The following is a 10,180-nucleotide window of genomic DNA, read 5'->3' on the forward strand; positions in this document are numbered from 1 at the left end:
GAGGAGACCTGGAGATGGTGCTGGGCAGACCTGGGGAAGATGGAACCTGCTACTGCCTGTCCCTGCAATGGGGGCTGCAGCCATAGCTTCCTCAGGGGACTCTGGGCACACCTGCCGCCAGATGCCTGTTTCCTGTGGCTGGCAGGGGAGACAGAAAGAGGGCTCTGCAGAGACACGGGAGCGCAATGATACAAAACACAAGAGAGCTACCAGATGGGGCAGAAACCTGAAATCCAAGCTGTCGAGCAAGGGCTCTGGAGAGTCCCTCAGCGTGCTAAGCTCCTGGGTCATGGGCAAATGGCTCAGGCCAGAAGTGGGAAGGAGCTCTTACTAAGGAGGTGCTCACCAGCTGAGGGTGCCCATGCAGGTGCAGCTTCGTTCCCGTGACAGGGAAGGGCTCTAAGCTATTAACTTCCCTCCTCTTCTGAGAAGCCAATGCAGCCCTCTACCACAAAGCCCACTCGGCACAGGGACCCTGGAGTGATGGGCAGCCAGCACACAGCCCAGTGGGCAAGCGTCCTGGCCTAGACTACAAGCTGTGTGCAGAAGTACTTCTACCCCACCTACCACAGCATTCCCAGTACCCACAGCGGTACCAGTTTTAATGAATTCTCACTAGCCAGGCATTGGACCCCATGCCTTTAATCCAGCACTCCAGGAGGCTGAGGCAGGAAGACTGTGTGAGCCCAGCCTGAAAAACTTAGTGAGACCCTGTCTCAGAAAAGAGGCTGAGGATGTAGCTTGAGGGAAGGCCCTGGGTTCTATCCCCAGTACCACAAAAAACTAAATTTTTTTCTTTTTTTGAGTGCTAAGGCTCGAGCCATGGGTCTTGTGTGTGACACCCAAGCCATCTATGCAAGAGTGATACAGCTGGGCCCTAACACTGATGAACTGAATCAATGAATCAAGAGGCGAAAATGAGGGAGAGGAGGAAGGAGTGAGGCACGAACACAAGCCCCACTTCTTGGTGTACCTGGATGAGGATCCAGTCCCTTCTGGCCCCATGTGGCCCCACCATCATTGTTCCTCTACCCTGTCCTGAATTGCAGTACATGAGCCTTACAGAAGCTTATATTCAACACGAGGGAAAATGGTGACACATTCACAGTCCTCAGTCTTTAGAAACTTCAGGAAGGAGAAAACAATGTTTTGGTCTGGCTGAGTGTGGTGGCGCACACCTGTCATCCCAGCACTTGGGAGGCTGAGGCAGGAGGATTTCTGTGAGTTTGAGGCCAGCCTGGGCTCCACAGTGAGTTCAAGGCCAGCCTGAACTACATAGCGAGATGCTGTCTCAAAAAAACAAACAAGCCGGGGATTTAGCTCAGTGGTTTCCTCTCCTGCTGCGTGAGCGCAAGGACCCGAGTTCAATCCCCAGTACCAAAAAAACAAACAAAACAAAACATTGTTTTCCTCCAGCTGTGCCGAGCACAGAGGGAACCTCTGCCTGCTAAATTCTGCTGCCTTCCCCTCTGAACAAGGCTTCGTGAAGGATGGGACATAAGAGGTCACTAATAACTGAGTATAACAGCATTTGATGCCCAGTTCTTTTTCATAAAGATGTTTCAAAGCACTTTGGCTCGAACATCCTGATTATTATGGTTTGTGTCTAGATGTCACTCAAAGCCTCATGTGGTCATAGGTGGGTTTTTTTTTTCCAGGTGGCCCGATCTAGGGCATTGTGCTACTGGGATCAAGAATGTGGTGCTGGGATCGGTTCATGGTGCGATGCCAGGATTAAAGCTACCTTACCTTGGGCGGGATAAGATATAAGGGGCAGAAAGGGGGTCACTGCTGGTCACTTGCTGCTTGCTGCTTTGCTTCTTCACTCCTTTGCTGCCTTCTGCCCACCATGAGCTGTTTCTCCTGCAATGCCCCCCTGCTATGCCACTCTGCCGTGCAGCCAGCCAACTAAGAACTGAAACCCCTATGAACTGCGAGCTAAATAACCCTTTCCTCCCTTAACTTTGGGTGTTGGGTATTTTGTCTCAGCAACAGGAAGAGTAACTATGACACTAATTCCCCTGCAAATTATGGAGGTCCAAGTATCATCATCCTCATTCACAGGCAGGGACAGCAGGCAAGGGAGGATAATTAGTTTGCCCAAGGTCCGACAGGAAGGGAAGGGCCCAGTATTCAAACACTCTGCAGCAGCCTGGGAGCTGACTCTGGCTCCCCTGAGAGTGTCACCTACCCTGGACTTCAGTGATATTTTTTTCCTTCTCTTTCTAAAGCTTCTCCTGAGAAACAAATAATATGGTGCTATCCAGGCATGATGACACACACTTGGGAGGCAGAGGCAGGAAGATCACTGCAAGTTCAAGGCCAGTCTGGACAACATAGTGAGACCCTGTCTCAAAAAACAGAAAAATAAGGCCAGGGATTTAGCTCAGTTCTACCGCCTGCCTCGCAAGGCAAGGTCCCGAGTTTGATCCCCGGTACCATACACACACACAAAAAAAAAACCCCAGAAAAATAGGGCTGGGGATTTAGCTCAGTGGCACAACCCCTGCCTTGCAATCTCAAGGTCCTGAGTTTAATCCCTGGTACCAAATAAATAAATAAATAAATAATAAAACAAATAACATGATGCTCAGAGCTGTGCTTGGGACCCAGATGTCTTATATCTGAATCCCAACTCTGTTCCCAATGAGCTGAAAACAAACAAGTTCCCTAACTTTTCCAGCCTCAGCTTTTGAAAAATGTAAAGTGGTCAGCAGTGCATGTGTCACAGAAACTCTGTGAGGATTGAGTGAGACGAGGTACTCTCAAGCCATTACTGTTCATTTTCTCATCTTGAAAATGGGCACATGTTCTCACAACAGGAAGGCCAGCGACATGAAAAAAGGCTGCACCCAGCCGGCGTTTGGCTTTTACCAGACCACAGATGACACGCGACTCACAGGCACCCAGACTCCACCAGCGGATGCTGGGAGCTGAACGTGCCTCAAGACACACCAGTCCTGGTGCAACCACTGTGGAAATCAGCCTGGAGATACCTCAAAGAGTTAGGGCTAGAGGTCCCATTTGACCCAGCTATTCCCCTGCTGGGTATCTTCCCCAAAGAACTAAAAGAATCATACCACAGCGATATATGTGCACCCATGTTTATAGCGGCACAGTTTGTAATAGCTAAAGCTTGGAAATAGCCCAAGTGCCCATCAACTGGAGAGGATAAAGAAGATGTGGGTTTTTTATAAAATGGAGTACTACTCAGCCATAAAGAATGAGAAACTAGAGACATTTGTAGCTAAATGGATGCATATTGAGGCCATACTCTTAAGTGAAATAAATAGGACACACACGTAAACACCGAATAGCTTCTCTAGTGTGAGAAACTGAAAGTGGATTAAATAGGGATTAAAATGAATAATTGATAATTTGAAATAGGAAAAGGTCCAAAGGTGTAGGGGTGGTGGGAGGGGAAGGGGAAAGGAAAGAAGGGAAAGGAAAAATTATAAGAAAATTTAAAAAATGGAAATGAAATCTATGTAATTAGGGAAAGGTGGTGGGGTGAAGGGCTCACAGGTAATGGGGGAAAAAATAAGAACCGAGATGCATCATGTACAGGTACAAGCACCCAATGATAAATGTAAACGTATTGTATACCTAACATGTACCAATAAAAGAATTTTTTTAAAAAGGCATATCAGTCCTACTGGATTCCCGAGAGCACCTGCTGCCTGTCCAGGTTGGCAAGACACGGGCATCATGGCTAAGTGGCACGCCTTGGGGAGGAGCCAAAGAGCCAGCCACTGCTCAGGCCAGGGCACCAAAGCCAGCTGTGGGTGAGCTGGGCCCCCTCTGTGGCGCTTTCTCCAAGCTTCCAGTCTCCTCTGCCCGTGTTCCCAGGTGCCATCCTCTCACACGATCAGCCGGGTGGGCTTGGAGGGGACCATGTGGGTGACCCTCTGCAGGAGACTGGAGGAGAAGGTGGCAACAAGAAAGCCATCCGTGCCACCTGGGTAACTGGAACTCTGGCTGTGTGAGCCAGTCCCTGTGAAGGGACCAAGGGGGCTGCTAGAAAGTCACTGCCAGGAGCCAGAGCTTTGGGCTGGGTGCAGCTCAGTGGTGAGGCATCCACCTTGCATGCACATGGTCTGGGCTCCATCCCAGCCCCACACACATGCAGAGAAGCAGCCTAACTCACATGGCTGGGAAAGAGAACCAGGGACAGCCCTGGTGAGGACATGCGAAGGGCCAGCCCCACTCTGCGCTCGGTGATGCTTGATGCTGACTTAGTCACAGAGAGGAAAGCCTGGGATCTGCATACTGGGCCAACTCAGCTGATAGTTCCCAGGTCGCCTGGGTGCCCAGCCAGAGAAGTGAGGCCCCAAAGGGAACACACTCCACACCGCAGGCCTGATGGCCTCGAAAAGTTCTCCCCAGGTAAGGATGTCCCAGTGCAACTGTTCCTCCTGGTCTCCTGACCTTTCTCCTAGTAACAATTCAAATACTCCCGGAGATCCCCAGGAAAAGCTCCATGCAGTGGCTTCCTGCTGTACAGGATCTGTGTGTGTGTGTGTGTGTGTGTGTGTGTGTGTGTGTGTGTACCCACATGTGCATTATTGGGGACTGAACCCAGGGCCTTCACACTGAGCAACATACTCAGGCCTTTTTTGAGACAGGGTCTTGCCAAATCACTCAATTGTCCAGGCTGGGCTCAAAACGTGATTCTCCTGCCTCATCTTCCTGAGAGCTGATACTACCTGTGTCCACTACCACGCCTGGCTTCACAGTTCAGAATGTAAGAGTAAAATCCAAACTCCTTACCACACCATGGACCAGGGCCCTGCTGACTATGTGCTCACCACACTCCCGCCTCACTGGGCCGACTACTCTTGCCATCCTCTGCCCACAGAGCTGTCCTGTTGGGTTCTCCCAGGTCTCCACCAGAAGTCTCCCCTAGAACTAGCTGAAGTTTGACCCTCCCCTCCCCTCAGCTGCTTTCCATCTTTACCTTGCTCATTCTCCCCTTACCTCTCTTTGGCATCCTACATTCCTTTGTTTACTCGCTTGTTTGTCTCCTATCTCTCCCACTAGGAGATAAGCTTCAGGGGTGGGGGTGTAGCTGAGTGTAGAGGACAGGCTCAGCATCCACAAGGCCCTGGGTTCAATCCCCAGCACCATAAAACAAAAAGAAATGCCAGACATGGTGGTACATGCCTGTAACACCAGCACTCAGGAGGCTGAGGCAGGAGCACTGCCACAAGTTCAAGGCTAGCGTGGGCAATACAGAGTTCAAGGCCAGCCTGAACTACACAAACACAAAATATATAAACACAAAGTATATAAATACAAGTAAGCTTAATTAGATCACAAATCTTGACTGTCCCCAGCACCTATACCAGTGACTGGCACATAGCAGGAGCTCAGTATCAGTTAAATGAACAAGTATTTACTGAGTGCCTACTGAGTTTAGGCACTGGACTATAATGGTAGACAATAAAAGACAAAAATCTCTGCTCTCAAAGGGTTTAAATTCTAGCTGGGAATGTAGCTCAGTGGTGCTGTGCCTGCCTGGCAAGTCCAAGGTCCTGGGTTCAATTCCCGGTACTGAGTTTAAATTCTAGGGGGACTTAAGAAACATGAAGATGAAATTAGCTGGGTGTGGTGGTGCACACCTGCAATCCCAGCACTGGGAAGGCTGAAGCAGGAGGATTGCTGTGAATTCAAGGCCAGTCTAGGCTACACAGAGACTTTGGTGGGGGGATGGGGGACAAAAAAAGAAACAGAAAGATGAAATAGTAGCTGATACTTTAGCTAAGCACAACTCAGAGCTAGGTGGATCTAGCAGGAATTATTTAATCAAATACTCTGCACAACTCCACAAGGGAGAGAGGGTTATTATTATTTTACAGATGGGGCAACATGGACGTGGCGGGGTTAAATTACCCATGATGACAGGACTGCGATCCACACCTCGATAGTCTGGTCTCTAAGAGCTCTGCTTCATATTTGCTGAGTGTCGAATAACGACTGGGTCAGTCCCTGGCCTTCGGGCAGCTGTTCCTGGGGGCAGGGCTGGGGAGAGCAGCCCTCACCACGCAGCTTCTGGTTTCCATGGGCTGCACTCAGCACAGTCTGCAGGGAGGTATGGTCCGCTGAAAAGCCAGGGTCAGGATCTTGGGCGCTAGTTCTGGGTGCTAGGGGACACCCCTCCAGTCGGTTGATACTCGGTGAGTTTACACTGTCCAGGCCCTGATGCAGATGCTGTAAGGGCCGAGAAAAGAGTTCAGGGGAGATCCTGGCCTTAGAGAACTGAGAGTACTGCACATGCACAAGGAGCTGAAAAAGGGGAAAAGTGACAGACACAAGAAAATGCACAAACTGGACACTAGCCAGGCTGGGGACACACACCTGTAATCCCAGCACTTGGGAGGCAAGGCAGGAGGCTCACCATGAGTTCAAGGCCAGCCTGGACTACATAGAGATACCCTGTCTCAAAAAACAACAATAAGAAATCAAACTGGATTCTGGTCTCTGTAACCTCCAAGGTCCTCTGACAGCACAAATTTGGGCACTGTGGAGTTACGTTTTAGCCTAGTTAATAGCTCAAGCTCATGACTGCTCAGGTGTTTTCCCACCTACCATAAGAATAGCCCCAGTTTATTTCTCTCTTTTTTTCTGGGGTATGGAACTGGGTATGGAACCTAGAGCCGTGCACGTGCTGAGCACACGGTCTACCACAGAGCTACATCTATGGCTATTACACTTGTTTCATGCTCACATCTTACTCAGAGGCAGGGTGGTAAAGCTCCCATTTAAATAACGTGTGGAAAGAACCCCTATGTGTTCTTCCATCTCCAACTGGGTTTAACCCCACAAGCACCCTTCCATCCAGAAGGGCTGGCCTGTGGCTACCACGTGGAGACTGCTCTGCTTTCAACCACGAGGGCCACGGGGCTGGCAGCTCAAGGACAGGCATCTCCCCTTACTCCTGTCTGATTCCTGCAGTCCTGCCTCCTCGAAGTCCTACCTCACAGCACTCAGGGGTGGAGGCAGGAAGACTGCAGGCTCGAGGTCAGCCCGGGCTACACAGCAAGTTTGAGGCTAGAGTGGGCTAGGTAGAGATCCAAAAAAAAGAGAGAGAGAAAAGAAAGTCTCTACCACACACTGAACTTTTTCACTCCTTATTCCTCAAAGTTCTGCTTTCCAGCTCCCAGCCTCTCCTGGCGGGGGCGGGGGTGGGGGACCCACCCCTCCAATTCTGCTGCCACCACCCAGTCCCTGCAGCCACCATCCTCTCCTGCAGGGCATCCTCACTTTGCTCCTTACAATCCGGTCTCTATAGCAACCACAACTATCTTCCAATTTCCATCAGATCTCAACACCTCTCTGCTTGCAATACTCAGATGACGTCTAACTGTACTTGGGATAAAAGCAGAATTCTTTTTTTTTTTTTTTTTTTTGGTACCCAGGATAGAACGCGGGTCCTTGTGCTTTGCAGTAGGCGGTAAAAGCACTGAGTTAAATCCCCGGCCCAAAAGCTGAATTCTCACAACCTATGAATCGTTTCTTTTTTCACCTGGAGATTCTTCATGTCCTGGCCCCAGCCCGTCTTCAGGGCACTGACCGCTCCCAGGATGACTGTGCCTGCTTATTTGTTCACGTGCTGGTTATCTGTCCTCCTCCCTCCTTAGACTGTCACCTCCAGGAGGGCAGGACTGTGTCTGCCTTCCCCGGGGAGGCGCCAGTCTGTGGTATGGTGCCTGGCGCATGAAGGGCTCACTGGTTCGTGAATGAACCCATCCCCTACAAGTATTTACAAGGACCACTCACTGCATCCGGAAGCCATGAACCACACACTGGCACTGAACAGCTGGCACCTTTATGATTCAAAGTCCAGTTTTAAACCCCAGGAAACGCGGGCACCTCTGGACACTTGCATGGCACACAGACCAGTCATCACTTAGGGTCCCAAGCCCGGAACGAGAGCCCAGTGATTGTAGCAGGGAGCTCAGAGCCAGAGCACGTGGGAACAAAACCTCAAGACTAACTCTGACTTACCTCCAGCTCCCCTGCCAGCACACCCTGTGCATCGATTTACCCAGCAGTTGGCCAGGCACACTTCCTTAAATCTGAGTGACAGGAGACAAAATAATCTGCAGCTCTAGCAGAGTCAGATCTTCTGGGGAGGTGGTACAAGCCACATGTCTCACGATTCAGAAAACTCTTGATTTGTGGCCAACAGGGGCCCCCAGGGCCTTCCCATGAGCTACCTGACCGCAGGTGGCAGGTACCGGTGCAGGCAAGTCTCGGGCCAGGAGAGGGAGGCCATGAAGAGGGCATCAAGGGGCCTCGGCTGAGGGAGGGCGGTTGGGGTGGGGCAATGGAAAGGTGGCGACAAGTGTGGTTTTGGATTCCAAGTGGTTAATTCTGCAGGTTCACGTACACGGCCCTCCACGCAAGTGAGACACGCTGCCTGCAAACTGTGCCTTCCAGGTACACTGGCCAGGCAACGGTGGGACGAAGAGCAGGGCGGCCGGGTGGCCAGACCTTGGCAGTGGAGTCAGGATGCAGGGAGCGGGGTGCAGGTGAGGGAGGACACGGGTCAGGAGACTCGGGAGGGCGGACGGGGCGGACCGGGCATGACAACCGCGGGGGTGAGGAACAGGATGGACGTCGCGGACACCTGTGGCGGCGTCCCCAGGCAGCGGCGAGGAGCGGGAGAGTGGCTTGGCGGGGGGCGGGAGGGGCGGGACGCAGCCCAGCTCCTTGGACCCCAGCTGGGGTCCCCGCGGGGTCGCGGCGCCCTCCGCCGTCCCTCCCTGGGAGACAAAGGGCCGCGGCTCCCGACCCCGGCTCGGCGCGGGGCCGGCGCTGCGGGCGCAGGCGGCCTCGCGTTTACCTGGGCCGCCCGACCCGGCCGGGCCGGCGAGTCCGGGGCGCGGAGCGCGAGGCCTGTTCCGGGGCACGCTCAGCCCGAGCAGCCGCGGCGGCGGCGGCGGCGGCGGCGGCAGCGGCGGCACAAGCGGGAGAGCCCGCCTCGGCCTCCGCCTCCCGCTCCGTGAGTCACCGCGGCGGGGAGGGAGCGAGGGCGGTACCAGGCCGCCGGGGGAGGGCCCGGCGGAGGGGGCAGCATCGGGGTCCGCGTGCGGCGGCGTGGCCACGGCAACGCCCCGGAGGGAGGTGATGCGTGGAGGGTCGGCGCTGGGGCGGGTCCTGTGCTGGGGGTGAGGCGGGGGCCGCACATTGGTTCACTCAGCCATGGGGCGGGACCTGTGTGAATCTCGGGGGGCTCATTGGGCTCTTAGGGATAGGGGCAGGCCCAGAAGTTGGGGCGTGGCCTAAGGTGGGCGGACGGAACCAGGTAGAGGGCGTGGCCGAGTCCACGCGGAGGGCGGAGGGGAGGAGAAGGCGAGGAGAGCAGGGGGCGGGGAGGGGGTGGGGTGGCCGGAGGGCGGGGCCGCGGCCGGGGTGGAGAGGACGCCCTGGAAGCCGCTGTCCCTGCCGCTGCCTGCCGTAGGAGCGGTGATTCCCCCGAAATAATGGCGTCTCCACACATCAGTCTGTGTCTAGAAACCGGATCTGCCAGATATGCGGATCCTCGGCGAGCTCAGCTCATTCAGGACCCGAGATCTGAAATGGACGGGGCTCGTGGGTTTGGGGCCTAACCCGGGGTCGGTGGGGACACGGGGCGGTTAACCGGGAGCACTGTGTGTGGGTGCAGACTCGGCTTCCGGCGCGGGGGAGGCGGTCCTCCTAAGAACGCCCCTACTGAGCGTCGGCTGCCTGGGCCAGGGCGAAGCAGGCCGTTTTAGCCAAAATACAAATTGCTTTTACACATACTTTCGTTTAGGACGTGTATCTTTTTTTGAAGCAAAACCTTTATTGGTACATTTTAAATACACGTAACCATAACATTCTTCGGGGGAATCTGCCCATACAGGATATATCTTGCTTCCTCTTTATTCCCATCACCCCGCCCCTTCCACCCCTCTTTCCCTCCTTATTTACAAAAGCTTTGTTTTCATTTTTTCCTTCTATTCTTTTTTCCTTGTAGGACGTGTATCTTGAAGTGTAGCCTCATTTTCAACATTTGAACTTAACCACTTGCATAATGTGACACTAAACCCAGTTCGAAAGCCCTCTGGCCCCACTTCCACTAAGTTTGGGTTTGTTTTTTCTCAATACTTGGGGATTGGCTTTAGAGCCTTCTCACTGAGAAGTCCAGCCCTTT

General features: G+C 53.2%; 1 protein-coding gene across 4 annotated transcripts in view; it reads right to left on the bottom strand.

Moving 5' to 3' along the window:
• Ctnnbip1 (catenin beta interacting protein 1) overlaps positions 1 to 9,116 on the bottom strand; it is a 43,379-nt gene extending 34,263 nt beyond the window's left edge. For 2 of the 4 annotated variants that reach the window (XM_087214622.1, XM_087214621.1), the window contains exon 1: positions 8,849 to 9,004. The gene's annotated coding sequence lies outside the window, so the exon portion shown is untranslated. Of the gene's footprint in view, positions 1 to 8,848 lie in introns of all 4 variants that reach the window. The other 2 variants (XM_087214623.1, XM_013065184.3) reach the window with 2 other exon arrangements.
• Positions 9,117 to 10,180: the final 1,064 nt, after the last annotated feature.

The sequence above is a fragment of the Heterocephalus glaber genome, unplaced genomic scaffold (assembly GCF_053883595.1).
Source record: "Heterocephalus glaber isolate CG9 unplaced genomic scaffold, H.glaber_assembly_v1.0 deba00001447, whole genome shotgun sequence".
Lineage (NCBI taxonomy): Eukaryota > Metazoa > Chordata > Mammalia > Rodentia > Bathyergidae > Heterocephalus > Heterocephalus glaber.